The following is a 14,338-nucleotide window of genomic DNA, read 5'->3' on the forward strand; positions in this document are numbered from 1 at the left end:
ATATTTTTTAAAAAATTTAAGGTTTTCATTTGACTCACCCTCGTACTACTGACTCACCCTCGTACTACCGTAGCCTACCATAAACTATCACAAGCAAGCGCCCACTACGGCAGTTTTCCTAGTAAATTTGGTCACGGTCGTACTCGCATTACCTGTACGTTAGCTGTGTTGCATACCTACCGCGCGTCACCTCATAACGATCGCTTTCCTTGCGTATGCGATCTGTGTCTTACTAGTTCCTCCTAAAAACCAGAAGCGGTAAACAGTCTAGAAACTGAATGAAGATAGATAAACGGCCGCAGAACCTACGGAAGATTTTTGTTCTACCCTCAGAAGTTGAGTCCCATAGTGCTCAGAGCCATTTGAACCATTTTTGTTCTATATAGTTATCCTCCCGTTTGTTACTTAAAACCAAGCAGCATTCACAGCATAATTGAACGTGACCATTTACATGAATAGGGCAACGGCCTTGCCGCAGTGGATACACCGGTTCCCGTGAGATCGCCGAAGTTAAGCGCTGTCGGGCGTGGTCGGCACTTGGATGGGTGACCATCCAGGCCGCCATGAGCTGTTGCCATTTCTCGGGGTGCACTCAGCCTCGTGATGCCAACTGAGGAGCTACTCGACCGAATAGTAGCGGATTCGGTCAAGAATACCATCATAACGACCGGGAGAGCGGTGTGCTGACCACAAGCCCCTCCTATCTGCATCCTCCTCTGAGGATGACACGGCGGTCAGATGGTCCCGGTAGGCCACTCGTGGCCTGAAGACGGAGTGCTATATTTATATGAATAGGTCATGGAATGAATGGAATGAATCTCAATGTAGACAAGTGTAATGTGCTGCGAATACATAGAAAGAAAGATCCTTTATCATTTTGCTACAATACAGCAGGTCAGCAACTGGAAGCAGTTAATCCCATAAATTATCTGGGAGTAGGCATTAGGAGTGATTTAAAATGGAATGACCACATAAAATTAATCGTCGGTAAAGCAGAGGCCAGTCTGAGATTCACTGTAAGAATCCTAAGGAAATGCAGTCCGAAAACAAAGGAAGTAGGTTACAGTACACTTGTTGGCCCACTGCTTGAATACTGCTCGCCAGTGTGGGATCCGTACCAGATAGAGTTGATAGAAGAGATAGAGAAGATCCACAAGAGAGTAGTGCGCTTCGTTACAGGATCATTTAGTAATCGCGAAAGCGTTACGGAGATGACAGTTAAACTGCAGTGGAAGACTCTGCAAGAGAGACGTTCAGTAGCTCGGTACGGGCTTTTGTTGAAGTTTCAAGAACGTACCTTCACTGAGGAGTCAAGCAGTATATTGCTCCCTCCTACGTATATCTCGCGAAGAAACCATGAGAATAAAATCAGAGAGATTAGAGCCCACACCTAGGCATACCGACAATCTTTCTTTCCACGAACAATACGAGACTGGAATAGAAGGGAGAGTCGATAGAGGTACTCAAGGTACCCTCCGCCACACGCCGTCAGGTGGTTTGCGGAGTATGGGTGTAGATGTAGATGACTGCTCTTTCGGATACGTCAGAAACAACAGACATTATGTATTCATATAACCCTTTCGTTCATCGTGTTGTCAATTGACACCGTCATGTTTCACCAGCTCTGAAATACGAAAACTAATTGGAGTACATATTTCAATGGGTACATTAGGATTTCTCAGATTGCGTATGTATTCGGAGTCTCACACAAGAATACTTTTCATTGCCGACACATATGCCTGTAAATATAATATTCAACCTGAGGAATCATCTTCCTTTAGTCGACAATATGGAAGATGGCTCTCTGGAAGACAAACTTTGGAAGGTGAGACCACTGCTAAATAGAATCAGGGAAAGTTCTCTCAGTCAGAAACAAGAAGAAAGGCAAAGTATTGACGAGCAAATGATCCCTTTCAAAGGAAGGATTGTAATGCAGCAATTTGTTCATGGTAAACCAAACCCTGTTGGTCTAAAACATTTTGCTCGTTGTGGATTTTCCGGAACTGTATACGGTATTGCCCCCCCCCCCCCCCCCCCATGAACCATGGACCTTGCCGTTGGTGGGGAGACTTGCGTGCCTCAACGATACAGATAGCCGTACCGTAGGTGCAACCACAACGGAGGGGTGTCTGTTGAGAGGCCAGACAAACGTGTGGTTCCTGAAGAGGGGCAGCAGCCTTTCCAGTAGTTGCAGGGGCAACAGTCTGGATGATTGACTGATCTGGCCTTGTAACACTAACCAAAATGGCCTTGCTGTTCTGGAACTGCGAACGGCTGAAAGCAAGGGGAAACTACAGCCGTAATTTTCCCCGAGGGCATGCAGCTTTACTGTATGATTAAATGATGATGGCGTCCTCTTGGGTAAAATATTGCGGAGGTAAAATAGTCCCCCATTCGGATCTCCGGGCGGGGACTACTCAAGAGGACGTTGTTATCAGGAGAAAGAAAACTGGCGTTCTACGGATCGGAGCGTGGAATGTCAGATCCCTTAATCGGGCAGGTAGGTTAGAAAATTTAAAAAGGGAAATGGATAGGTTAAAATTAGATATAGTGGGAAATAGCGAAGTTCGTTGGCAGGAGGAACAAGACTTTTGGTCAGGTGAATACAGGGTTATAATTACAAAATCAAATAGGGGAATTCAGGAGTCGGTTTAATAATGAATAAAAAATAGATGTACGGCTAAGCTACTACAAACAGCATAGTAAACGCATTATTGTGGCCAAGATCAATACGAAGCCCACGCCTACTACAGTAGTTCAAGTTTATATGCCAACTAACTCTGCAGATGACGAAGAAATTGATGAAATGTATGATGAGATAAAGTAAATTATTCAGGTAGTGAAGGGAGACTAAAATTTAATAGTCATGGGTGACTGGAATTCGTCAGTAGGAAAAGGGAGAGAAGGAAACATAGTAGGTGAATGTGGATTGGGGGGAAGAAATGAAAGAGGAAGCCGCCTGCCAGAATTTTGCACAGAGCATAACTTAATCATAGCTAACACTTGGTTTAAGAATCATGAAAGAACGTTGTATACATGGAAGAACCCTGGAGATACTAGAGGAGATACTAGAAGGTATAAGATACATTATATAATGGTAAGACAGAGATTTAGGAACAAGGTTTTAAATTGTAAAACATTTCCAGGGGCAGATGCGGACTCTGACCAAAATCTATAGGTTATGAACTGTACATTAAAACTGAAGCAACTGCAAAAAGGTGGGAATTTAAGGTGATGGGACCTGGATAAACTGACTAAACCAGAGGTTGTACAGAGTTTCAGGGAGAGCATAAGAGAACCATTGACAGGAATGGGGGGAAGAAATACAGTAGAAGAAGAATGGGTAGCTTTGAGGGATGAAATAGTGAAGGCAGCAGAGGATCAAATAGGTAAAAAGACGAGGGCTAGTAGAAACCCTTGGGTAACAGAAGAAATATTGAATTTGATTGATGAAAGGAGAAAATATAAAAATGCAGTAAATGAAGCAGGCAAAAAGGAATACAAACGTCTCAAAAATGATATCGGCAGGAAGTGCAAAATGGCTAAGCAGGGATGGCTAGAGGACAAATGTAAGGATGTAGAGGCTTATCTCACTAGGGGTAAGATGGATACTGCCTACAGGAAAATTAAAGAGACCTTTGGAGAAAGGAGAACCACTTGTATGAATATCAAGACCTCAGATGGAAACCCAGTTCTAAGCAAAGAAGGGAAAGGAGAGAGGTGGAAGGAACATATAGAGGGTCTATACAAGGGCGATGTACTTGAGGACAATATTATGGAAATGGAACAGGATGCAGATGAAGATGAAATGGGAGATAAGATACTGCGTGAAGAGTTTGACAGAGCATTGAAAGACCTAAGTCGAAACAAGGCCCCCGGAGTAGACAACATTCCATTAGAACTACTGACAGCCTTGGGAGAGCCAGTCCTGAGAAAACTCTACCATCTGGTGAGCAAGATGTATGAGACAGGCAAAATACCATCAGACTTCAAGAGGAATATAATAATTCCAATCCCAAAGAAAGCAGGTGTTGACAGATGTGAAAATTACCGAACTATCAGTTTAATAAAGTCACAGCTGCAAAATACTAACGCGAATTCTTTACAGACGAATGGAAAAACTGATAGAAGCCGACCTCGGGGAAGATCAGTTTGGATCCCGTAGAAATGTTGGTACACCTGAGGCAATACTGACCCTACGACTTATCTTAGGAGAAAGATTAAGGAAAGGCAAACCTACGTTTCTAGCATTTGTAGACTTAGAGAAAGCTTTTGACAATGTTGATTGGAATACTCTCTTTCAAATTCTGAAGGTGGCAGGGGTAAAATACAGAGAGCGAAAGGCTATTTACAATTTGTACAGAAAGCAGAAGGCAGTTATAAGAGTCGAGGGGTATGAAAGGGAAGCAGTGGTTGGGAAGGGAGTGAGACAGGGTTGTAGCCTATCCCCGATGTTATGGATTTTAATATCTACTCCGACTTATCTTTTGTTTCCTTTATTGCTTGCTCAATACACAGATATTAAGCAAGCAATAAAGGAAACAAAAGAAACGTTCGGAGTAGGTATTAAAATCCATGGAAAGAAATAAAAACTTTGAGGTTCGCCGATGACATTGTAATTCTGTCAGAGACAGCAAAGGACTTGGAAGAGGAGTTGAACGGAATGGACAGTGTCTTGAAAGGAGGGTATAAGATGAACATCAACAAAAGCAAAACGAGGATAATGGAATGTAGTCGAATTAAGTCGGGTGATACTGAGGGAATTAGATTAGGAAATGAGACACTTAAAGTAGTAAAGGTGTTTTGCTATTTGGAGAGCAAAATAACTGATGATGGTCGAAGTAGAGAGGATATAAAATATAGACTGGCAATGGCAAGGAAAGCGTTTCTGAAGAAGAAAAATTTGTTAACATCGAGTACAGATTTAAGTGTCAGGAAGTCTTTTCTGAAAGTATTTGTATGGAGTGTAGCCGTGTATTGAGGTGAAACGTGGACGATAAATAGCTTAGACAAGAAGAGAATAGAAGCTTTCGAAATGTGGTGCTACAGAAGAATGCTGAAGATTTGATGGGTATATCACATAACCAATGAGGAGGTATTGAATAGAATTGGGCACAAGAGGAGTTTGTGGCACAACTTGACTAGAAGAAGAGATCGGTTGGTAGGACATGTTCTGAGACGTCGAGGGATCACCAATTTAGTATTGGAGGGCACCGTGGAGGGTAAAAATCGTAGAGGGAGACCAAGAGATGAATACACTAAGCAGATTCAGAAGGATGTAGGCTGCAGTAGGTACTGGGAGATGAAGAAGCTTGCACAGGATAGAGTGTCATGGAGAGGTGCATCAAACCCGTGTCAGGACTGAAGACCACAACAACATATGGTTTTGACATATACCAAGGCAAAAGTACGGGAATTCGAAGTGAGCACAAGAACCTGGGCATTGGTGGTTCCATTGTGATGCGACTGAGCGAACACATTCCACAAGGCTGTGGGTTCGAACTACATTTCGATAATTATTTTACATCTATGTCACTGGTTTGTAAATTGTTGAAAAAGAAGATCATTTCCATTGGGACCATCAGAGCTAACTGGTTACAAAAATGTCCACTGAAATCCGAGTCTGAACTGAAGAAGGAAGGATGAGAATCTGTCGATGTTTGTGTGGCCATAGTGCTGTCAGTCTCATTTTCTCATACGTGGGTGCAGACATTGTCGATAAAGAAAAGAGGTTGAGTGCAGCACAGGAGCAACATCTGGAGGTCACAAGACCAGCCATCGTAAAGGATTACTGTGCATTTATGGGCGGCGTTGACAAGATTGATTTTTTGATCTCTGTGTGCAGAATACGCATGAACACTAAGAAGTGGCCTGTAAACGTAATTGCCGGCCGAAGTGGCCGCGCGGTTCTGGCGCTGCAGTCTGGAACCGCGAGACCGCTACGGTCGCAGGTTCGAATCCTGCCTCGGGCATGGATGTGTGTGATGTCCTTAGGTTAGTTAGGTTTAACTAGTTCTAAGTTCTAGGGGACTAATGACCTCAGCAGTTGAGTCCCATAGTGCTCAGAGCCATTTTGTAAACGTAATTTTTCACATTGTCGATCTCTCCATATGCGATTCATGTCTACAATACATGAGAGATCTGGATGCCAAAGGCAAAGGATTTAAAGAGAAAATGGATCTGCTGAACTTCAGAAAACAGGTTAGCTGAAGGTTTAATTCTAATGGAGAAGGATAACAGCTCCACTTCGAGGAAAAGAGGACGTCCGTGATTGACTGAGGATGAGTCTGAAAATAAAGAATCCACATCGGTTGAGGTAAAAACGTCGCAGACAGAGGTAAGGGCAGTTTCAGGTGCCAGATATGGCGGGTTTTCTCATTGGCCACATTACATAGAACGGAAGTAGCAAAGATGCAAATTACAAAAAAGCACTGGCAGAAGCCGAATTCAATGTTCCAAATGTCATGTAACAGTTTGTCTGAATAAAAATACCATTTTTTTGTTAAATTTCATATTACATAATTTGTTGCAATAAATTTTGTCATCTGAATGGTGTACAAATTATTTCCGTGCCAAGAACTTATTTACTCCATTCTTTAGTTATATGTGCCCGTAGTGACATAATGGTGTCAAGCGACAAGCTCGTATTTTTCAAAAAACATTTTCGAAATTTCTTTTCAAAAAAACGTGTTGGAATAAATCATTTGATCAAGAAAAACCCAAAAATGGTACAGAGGTCAGCGCGAGTGTGGTGGTTTTCCACACTCGCTTACCGAAATAATGGGCTGTCCCCCGTTCCCACATCAGAATAAACGACACAAAAACGGTTAAAAATCCGATGACACACAGAAGGTAGTCAACACGGATCAGACAAATGGCTCACACGGCTTCCCTTCCTCAGGTTACTAAGTGACTGTGGCACAGTGGAGAGCATCTGTCCACAGCTGCATTCGTGGAACAGAATAAACTCTAGGTGACAGAGAGCGACATTTGCGATCAGTGGTTCTCTTAATCCATAATCGGCACAAATGTCTCGAAATGACGTATCTCTCGATACTGACTGGTGTATACAGGGTGATTTCACGATGTTACAAACATTCAGGGGTGATGGAGACAGGTGAATGTACACGTTTGAATAATGACCCCCGTTCGGAAACGACAGAGTCGAAAGTTATCAATGAAAATCGTTCTGTTCCCTCTGACAATGGACGTCTTTTACTGCAAGCTCTTTGGTTTCCATATTTTGGCTTATGTTCAGCGCTATGATCACTTCTTGATCTTCGACGTGGTGAAATATCTTTTGTACTGAACAAGTGCCTACAGTTATTAGGTATGCATTTTAGACTATTTTTAATGGACAATTTTTTCTTCAATAATGGTTCAAATGGCTCTGAGCACTATGGGACTTAACTTCTGAGGTCTTAAATCCCCTAGAACTTAGAACTACTTAAACCTAACTAACCTAAGGACATCACACACATCCATGCCCGAGGCAGGATTCGAACCTGCGACCGTAGCGGTCGCGCGGTTCCAGACTGTAGTGCCTAGAACCGCTTGGCCACTCCGGGCAGCAATTTTTTCTTGTTTTGGGTCATACCATCCTCTCGAAAAGTATGGAAACGAAAGAGCTTACAGTAGATGAGACGGATTTCACATTATCGAAGATGAACAAGTGCACATAGATCTTTTGGTATACATTTTAGAGCCCTTGTTTACTAGTCATTATTTTCTTGTTTTGGTCCATACCAATTCTGAAAGTTAACTACCCTACAACCTTACCGACAACTACACTGGAACATGTATTCCACTATCAGAGGCATGAGCATGATTTCCGGTTATAACTTTCGACTCGCTCGTTACCGACCAGAGCTCCTTACCTCAAACTGATACATTTACCCTTCTCCATCACCCCTGAAAGTCTATAACATCATCAGAGAATCACCCTGTGTAGTGACAACCTCAAACGGAAAATGTCTGTGCGTGAAGAACTGAAACTCGGCACAGTGTAGGGACACACCCCAAGGTGGAACCGCGGTCGCGCACTGAATCATCAGAGTGTCTTCTTACGAAGGAAACTCCCCATAGTAAAATCCCCCCCCCCCCCATAGATCTATTGGTGAGATGGACAGTGGATAGACCGTCAAAAACTGAACACATACCAAGCATGCAAACAGGAAGAAGGTGTACTGAACTGTGAAAAACAAGCAAAAGAAAATGAGTGAAAGGTGCAACCTTAATAAGTGAAACATCGACCTAAGTGCCAGAGCTAGTGTGTCGTGGTTAACACAGTAGATCAGCGTGTTCGGTGAGAGGATTAGCTGCCCTCTGTAATAAAAGAACTAAGTGGACGGATCAACGAACAACGTGAACGGGTGTCATGAGATGTCCACCCCGAATAAACACAACGAACAAAATGAGATAAAAAAAGTGGTCACGGAGTTAGACTGCAAAGCGTATGAGCTGTGTTCAATACTCCCTCGTGCCATTTATTTTAATTTTTTATTTTTTCCGCAACTGTCCGTCCGGTCATTGAAAAGTTAGTTCTCTTTCTGTAGTCTTGACGGTTGTCATACTATACATTGGTTATGGAATATCAGTAATGTGGTAAGAATACATTACGGTCGGAAGTACATGAGATGAATAGTGAGAGTAAGCAATATGCCATATAGACGCCTCACAGAAATGAAAACAACAAATAAACATACATGAACTGTCTTACAATAAAGGGATTCAAGAGTCAAAATATCCAAAATGAAATGCAACTTCAAAAACTTTAAAAGGATATGTTTTGGCATATCACAGAGTAACTGTGTGATTGTGAAACTGTTGCCTTCATTTGTTGTAGCTTATGAGAACAAAGTATTACGTTTTCATCATTTTCTTGGGACTGATAACATTCATATTCATACGAACACATAAATCGGGCAATATCTCACTCACTCACCAGGCGTAGAGATTAGATGCGTCGATAAGAGATTCTTATCATACGACATATACAGGGTGTTACAAAAAGGTACGGCCAAACTTTCAGGAAACATTCCTCACACACAAATAAAGAAAAGATGTTATGTGGACATGTGTCCGGAAACGCTTAATTTCCATGTTAGAGCTCATTTTAGTTTCGTCAGTATGTACTGTACTTCCTCGAATCACCGCCAGTTGGCCAAATTGAAGGAAGGTAATGTTGACTTCGGTGCTTGTGTTGACATGCGACTCATTGCTCTACAGTATTAGCATCAAGCACGTCAGTACGTAACATCAACAGGTTAGTGTTCATCACGAACGTGGTTTGCAGTCAGTGCAATGTTTACAAATGCGGAGTTGGCAGATGCCCATTTGATGTATGGATTAGCACGGGGCAATAGCCGTGGCGCGGTACGTTTGTATCGAGACAGCTTTCCAGAACGAAGATGTCCCGACAGGCAGACGTTCGAAGCAATTGATCGGCATCTTAGGGAGCACGGAACATTCCAGCCCATGGCTCACGACTGGGGAAGACCTAGAACGACGAGGACACCTGCAATGGACGAGGCAATTCTTCGTGCAGTTGACGATAACCCTAATGTCAGCGTCAGAGAAGTTGCTGCTGTACAAGGTAACGTTGACCACGTCACTGTATGGAGAGTGCTACGGGAGAACCAGTTGTTTCCGTACCATTGGCAGCGTGTGCAGGCACTATCAGCAGCTGATTGGCCTCCAGGGGTACACTTCTGCGAATGGTTCATCCAACAATGTGTCAATCCTCATTTCAGTGCAGATGTTCTCTTTAAGGATGAGGCTTCATTCCAACGTGATCAAATTATAAATTTTCACAATCAACATGTGTGGGCTGACGAGAATCCACACGCAATTGTGCAATCACGTCATCAACACAGATTTTCTGTGAACCTTTGGGATAGGCATTGTTGGTGATGTCTTGATTGGGCGCCATGTTCTTCCACCTACGCTCAATCGAGCACGTTATCATGATTTCATACGGGATACTCTACCTGTGCTGCTAGAACATGTGCCTTTACAAGTACGACACAACATGTGGTCCATGCACGATGGAGCTCCTGCACATTTCAGTCGAAGTGTTCGTACGCTTCTCAACAACAGATTCGGTGACAGATGGATTGGTAGAGGCGGACCAATTCCATGGCCTCCACGCTCTCCTGACCTCAACCCTCTTGACTTTCATTTATGGGGGCATTTCAAAGCTCTTGTCTACGCAACCCCGGTACCAAATGTAGAGACTTCGTGCTCGTATTGTGGACGGCTGTGATACAATACGCCATTCTCCAGGGCTGCATCAGCGCATCAGGGATTCCATGCGACGGAGGGTGGATGCATGTATCCTCGCTAACGGAGGACATTTTGAACATTTCCTGTAACAAAGTGTTTGAAGTCACGCTGGTACGTTCTGTTGCTGTGTGTTCTCATTCCATGATTAATGTGATTTGAAGAGAAGTAATAAAATGAGCTCTAACATGGAAAGTAAGCGTTTCCAGACACATGTCCACATAACATATTTTCTTTCTTTGTGTGCGAGGAATGTTTCCTGAAAGTTTGGCCGTACCTTTTTGTAACACCCTGTATACTGCCACTAATGCCATGTATGGCACGTCAGACGTGTTTTCCGGTGGAGTGTTCGGCTGACTTGCCGCCTCGTCATCAAACGTTTGCGGTTCTCATTCGGAAGCCACTTCCTTTACCCTGCCAAGAGTAGTTGTGCGGAATCATCTTCCATTACAGGTCTCTTCCTTACAACTCGCTGTTGCAAACGGACGTTACAGCATGACACAGACACATATTACAATACGGCGAACAACGGAAAAGCACAAGGGAGTTCTGAACGCGGCTCGTCCACTTTACAGTCCGACATCGGCGCCTTGGCTGCTCAAGATTACTCTATGTTGCACTTCTTGTTCTTGGACCGTTCACTGCTTCTATTTTGCTTTCTTTTTCACGGTTCAGTGCACCATCTTCCTGTTTTCATGCTTGATCTGTGTTCAGTTTTAGACAGGGCTGTGCACTGGGCCCTCTTATCGCTAAATCTGAAGGGGGTGAGATGAGGACTTCCCCTTGTTAGCAAGGCGAGCAGCTTGTATAGTGCCGGTGCAGCAGTAGGGTTAGAAACGCCTCGCGTGCCTGTTGGGTGCAGACTGGCGGCAGGACCACTTGCTGCTGCTGCACTGTGCAGAAGTCTGCATCCAACGCCCTGCGCAGCCACACACACACAGCTGCCGGTCGCTGGGGTGGGGAACGGCGCGTGGCCCGCCCTTAACGCCGCGGTGACACCGAGGCCATTAAGCGCCCGCCATTAACTGCCTGACGCGTTTCAGCGTCCCACCGTATAAAAATGCTACCCAACACGGGGCGCTGTGACTTCCTATCCGTCGCCAGCAGCGCGTACAGGAATTGCTGGTGTTCTCACGTCCAGAGGCACACCCAGCACGTAGTTTGCAAACAAAAGACTGAGATGCGCTCTTGGTGGAGGTCCAAGATGCTACTGTGTGTGTGTGTGTGGTTTGAGGTTTTCGTTCCAAGATGCTACTCTAGGCGGGTGTAAAATGAATGTGCGCAACGGAAAACACTGAACGCTAAAATGAAGATTTGGCCCTGTCTGTCTACCCCCTGAAGCAGATCTTAGAATCTCTTAATGATGATATTGTAACACCCCACCCGTCACTTATCTGGTTTTGGCGTGTGTCCACCCCAGCTAATTGACTAACAGATCAACAGAGAGAGCAAAACTGCCGCAATATCGGATAACGCAAAGAAAGTAATAAGGCCCTGTGACTCCTGATTGAACTGCGGTGGCAGTGTTGACATTAATTGATTCAGAATTGTTCCCTTTTAATTAAAAAAGGGTGCACATTGATGTTATATTCAGCTATTGAACACCAGATGCAAATGTTGAAAATAAAATTAATTAAGAAAGTGACTTGGGATTTCAACTACTTGACTGAAAACAGATTCACTCGATTAGCACAAATTTATTTTAACTCCCGACCTTCAATCATCACATTACATGACTCTCCTATCAGGCAATGGTAATAAATTGCGTTTACGTGGAGTAAAGCGTGATAAATCAAAATTAATTCCTATCGATTGACCCAGGCGTAATGCGAAGTGTGAGAAGAATTCTACAATACATGGCCCATGAAACCGTCATGGAAACTTCGCCGACGTGATCCAACAAATTAATCAGTGGCCTAATTCAAGCCGGAGCGGGTGCAATATCACCGAATTCAGCGTGGTGGGGCGGCGTCGTTGTGAGGACGTCAGCCGGCCTCATTGTGCTGCAAGGCTGCGCTCGTCTATTCACTCCTAGCTATCTTGCTCAGTACATAGCTGAACGAAAACTTTCTATCTCCAAGCTCAATCGTTCCATTTGCTAAGTCCTAAACTGCAGAGATGCTCACTCTTTCTCAGGCAAGCTGAGTAAAGAACGCCACGTCCGCACTCTAGACAAGCTGGGAACGGAAGGCCTCTACGGAGACTTCTTCCAGTCCACTCTTCGCCTCGGTTTCCCCTCCAGCAAAATCACTTACGCCAATTGCAGCGCAAGTCGCGTTAATTATGCGTTGCTTCCCAGCGCCGACCAGTGCCTGCTCTTTGGATGTGAACAAATTCCCACAAAATTTCCCTTCCTCTCAACTTCTGCTATTTAGCTCCTCCCAGGCCACCCATCAAGGTTATCGTCTGCACAAAACACCAATTTTCCCGAAATTCTGACTCCCAGGAGAGTACTTCAAATTCCTTGGTCCTACATTCTCACTGGAGGCCAGCGTATTTCATTCTGTCGCTCTTCACCTGATTCACTTCAGACTCTGCGGTCCGTGAATTCAGCGTGAAGTTGCTATAGTCACGAACACGCATATTTTGGCCTCTGTTGACCCCTCCACCGTAGCTTTGCGCACCTTTCTCGCATGTTTCACTGAAAACGGGACGACAGACATTTATCAACAGGCGTACAAGTTCTCTGTCTGCTTCCCGGTGCACCAGCATGGGGTCAACCACCCCCTCACTGTCACTCATCTTAAGGCAATTGGAAGCCGCGCCCCATTACCGCTTTCTCAGAGTTTGAGCCGCCCTAAGCTGCCTATTGTCTCTTCCCTTCACTGCTCCCCAGCCACCACATGGCCACAGTCAACTTTGAATACTTCCCTGCGATAAACTAGCCTCCAGTAAATCGACGCGTTTCCACAAAGTTTTCATGTCGCGTGAATTACTTTAAAACCATCACCCAACATTAATTATTCCAATACGTCCATACTACAACCTCTACAAGATGCATTGTGCCTTGTCAGTCATTTTTGTTCAGCCCTACTGTTCGCTCAACGTGAGTTAGGTGATCTTTAATGACTTCATGTAAGGGGCATAGCTCTTGCCATCTTACAATATCTCCTCCTTCTTGCTCTTTAACATGTAAGTTACAACATAAATATAAATGGATCATTAAAAGAACTAGTAACTATAAAATGATAAATGCTGTTTCTACTAATACATTTATTGTAGAATTAAAACCCCTTATATTACAACTGTTCATATATCAATGACCAATGGACACAAAGAGATACAAATAAATACTAATAAGATTAATCAATTGCCCCAATCTACCCCTTTTTATTGCTACGCGATCTAATATAAATCTACGTTCCAAACACTGGAAGACACTACTTTCATAGATGATCTACAGTGGAAACAAAATTTTCGTGATCACAACTGTTTAGCTTTATAGCCCTAATAAGCCGAAGCAATTAGCAATATCACCGTATGTCCTGCGTACGGTGTATCGGACAGATGGTTCTCGTACACGTCTGCGACGATGGGAGAACCCCAGCCACAAAATAAAAACTCCTTCAAACACTAGGACGGCAGAAGGCTGACTAGTGTGATCTAATACTGTCTTCTCCTCTCTGTGTTCTACAGGCAAGAAACGCGAGTTCCCAGCCACAAGGACGGAATTCATATAACATCTCTACGTGAGTATAGACAGAGGAAGTGCTCTCAGTCACTGAATGCTGCGTACTGAATGACTCCCTACCCAGAGGCGAAGTCCAGAATCGTGTAAGTTCGCAACAGCACATTGCCTAGCCGTTCTAACTATAAAATCTCCTGACAGCAAAGACAGCAAATCCGTCTGTACCAACAAAAGTTAATACTGAGCGACCGTCCAACATGGGCGCTCAAAATGGTAAGATCTCTTCTCTCCACTGTTGGCTTCCCAGCAAAACTCGGCTCCCCTCACTCATAACTCAGAAGGCGAATCATATTCTCGAAATCACAATATATTCTCCCTCTCTACAGACTATTCTGATCGCCGAACAACCATATTTCAGTCTTTTTTCGT

The 14,338-nt window shown here is 43.9% G+C and overlaps 1 pseudogene; it reads left to right on the forward strand.

Moving 5' to 3' along the window:
* Nucleotides 1-459: 459 nt before the first annotated feature.
* Nucleotides 460-577, forward strand: LOC124778830 (annotated as a pseudogene).
* Nucleotides 578-14,338: the final 13,761 nt, after the last annotated feature.

The sequence above is a fragment of the Schistocerca piceifrons genome, chromosome 2 (genome assembly GCF_021461385.2).
Source record: "Schistocerca piceifrons isolate TAMUIC-IGC-003096 chromosome 2, iqSchPice1.1, whole genome shotgun sequence".
Classification (NCBI taxonomy): Eukaryota; Metazoa; Arthropoda; class Insecta; order Orthoptera; family Acrididae; genus Schistocerca; species Schistocerca piceifrons.